The sequence below is a fragment of the Schistocerca americana genome, chromosome 2, assembly GCF_021461395.2.
Source record: "Schistocerca americana isolate TAMUIC-IGC-003095 chromosome 2, iqSchAmer2.1, whole genome shotgun sequence".
In the NCBI taxonomy this organism is placed as follows: domain Eukaryota; kingdom Metazoa; phylum Arthropoda; class Insecta; order Orthoptera; family Acrididae; genus Schistocerca; species Schistocerca americana.
In genome coordinates, this window is record NC_060120.1 from 741433913 (window position 1) to 741436459 (window position 2547).

Genomic DNA, 2547 nt, shown 5'->3' on the forward strand with positions numbered 1-2547 from the left:
TATCGTACGTAAAAATATTGTACGATTAAACTCTTTTAGAGGAACAAAGGAGAACATAGGAACTTCTTCGTTTCACTAAAAGAATTTGATGGTACGATATATTTCCGTACGATAAAAATCGATGCGTGTGCGCTACGCCTAAATGTCAGTTTGGCGAATGAGGCGTGCTACGTAGTTAAACGTCTCGGTCTAGTTACGTCGATTCAAAGAGGGATATTCGAGTCGTTGATTTGGTACATTTTCTTCAATTACCTATCTATCGAACAGAGAAAGACTATCACCGGTAGACACCTGGCGGGGATACCTGATCAAGTGGTAATTGATCAGTTTTCGACTGGGGTTGAAAATTATTAAATTACTAAAATCGCTATTAAAAAATAGGGGTTGGTGGTAGAAGGGTGAAAATTTAGGGTCAGGTGTATTTTGTAATGCCACACCATAAAAATGAAAATAAAAAGTTCTGTCCAAAAATAAGAAAAAATTTTTGGGGTGAGCCACTCTTATCACTTAGGGGTATTAAAAATAGATTACGACCGATTCTCAGACCTACCGAATATACATGTAAAATTTCTTCAGAATCGATCAAGCCGTTTCGGAGGAGTATGGCAACTAACACTGTGACACGAGAGTTTTATATACAGGGTGTTACAAAAAGGTACGGCCAAACTTTCAGGAAACATTCCTCACACACAAATAAAGAAAAGATGTGTATGTGGACATGTGTCCGGAAACGCTTAATTTCCATGTTAGAGCTCATTTTAGTTTCGTCAGTATGTACTGTACTTCCCCGATTCACCGCCATGATTTCATACGGGATACTCTACCTGTGCTGCTAGAACATGTGCCTTTACAAGTACGACACAACATGTGGTTCATGCACGATGGAGCTCCTGCACATTTCAGTCGAAGTGTTCGTACGCTTCTCAACAACAGATTCGGTGATCGATGGATTGGTAGAGGCGGACCAATTCCATGGCCTCCACGCTCTCCTGACCTCAACCCTCTTGACTTTCATTTATGGGGGCATTTGAAAGCTCTTGTCTACGCAACCCTGGTACCAAATGTGGAGACTCTTCGTGCTCGTATTGTGGACGGCTGTGATACAATACGCCATTCTCCAGGGCTGCATCAGCGCATCAGGGATTCCATGCGACGGAGGGTGGACGCATGTATCCTCGCTAACGGAGGACATTTTGAACATTTCCTGTAACAAAGTGTTTGAAGTCACGCTGGTACGTTCTGTTGCTGTGTGTTTCCATTCCATGCGTAATGTGATTTGAAGAGAAGTAATAAAATGAGCTCTAACATGGAAAGTAAGCGTTTCCGGACACATGTCCACATAACATATTTTCTTTCTTTGTGTGTGAGGAATGTTTCCCGAAAGTTTGGCCGTACCTTTTTGTAACACCCTGTATAAGGATATAAGGATTGGAATCCTAAATTAAACCAACCTACGTTCCGGAAAAAAAAGTGTTGCATTACTTATTGAGTGCCAGTCGTAATAAATTTACTCGTCCACAAGTACAACTTAAGGTGCATACTCAACATTTTTCAGTGCATGAGTTTATAATAACACTAGCGAAACAGACAGTGCTTCTCAATTGCTTAGTATGTGTGGGAATTCCATATATGTTGTAACCTCCTTTTCTCCCATCTCTTGTCCATCTCCTCCGTCCTGTCTAGCACACTGGACTCGCATTCGGGAGGACGACGGTTCAATCCCGCGTCCGGCCATGCTGATTTATGTTTTCCGTGATTTCCCTAAATCGCTTCAGCCAAATGCCGGGATGGTTCCCTTGAAAGGGCATGACCGACTTCCTTCCCTAATCCGATGAGACCGTTGACCTCGCTGTCTGGTCTCCTTCTCCAAACAATCCCCCCCCCCCCAATCCTGTCTTTTTCTCCATCTCCTCCTCAACCCCCTTTCCTTGTGCATAACGCCCGTCTTCTCTTTACCGCTTTCTCTGACATGGCGCCATGCTTATTGTAGTTGCTAATGAAATCTGAAGTCATTTAAAGTCAATTAGTAAATCTTTTGGAATCATTGGCATACGGGTTATGAGAGAGACCTCTCCAGCTGCTGGATCTTTGAGGACAGTGGCTTCTACGACAGTATTTCGTATAGTTTTAATCACGAATGGGTTGGAATACAAAGTTTCAGCCGATTCGGATTTCGTAGTAGCATTCTCATCGTAAGCCAATAAGCCCTAAACGCAACTTTTCTTTGTTCTGTTAAAGCAGAGTGCCAGACATATGGCCGAGCGGTTCTAGGCGCTACAGTTTGGAACCGCGAGACCACTACGGTCGCAGGTTCGAATCCTGTCTCGGGCATGGATGCGTGTGCTGTCCTTAGGTTAGTTAGGTTTAAGTAGTTCTAAGTTCTAGGGGACTGATGACCTCAGCAGTTAAGTCTCATAGTGCTCAGAGCCATTTTTTGCGAGAAATAAAGCAAAACAATACAATTTTGTGCGTAAAATTTTTGTTCAGTGTTATATACAAAGAGAAAAACATGTATATTGGAAAAACAATCTGTCCAAATGTTTAAAT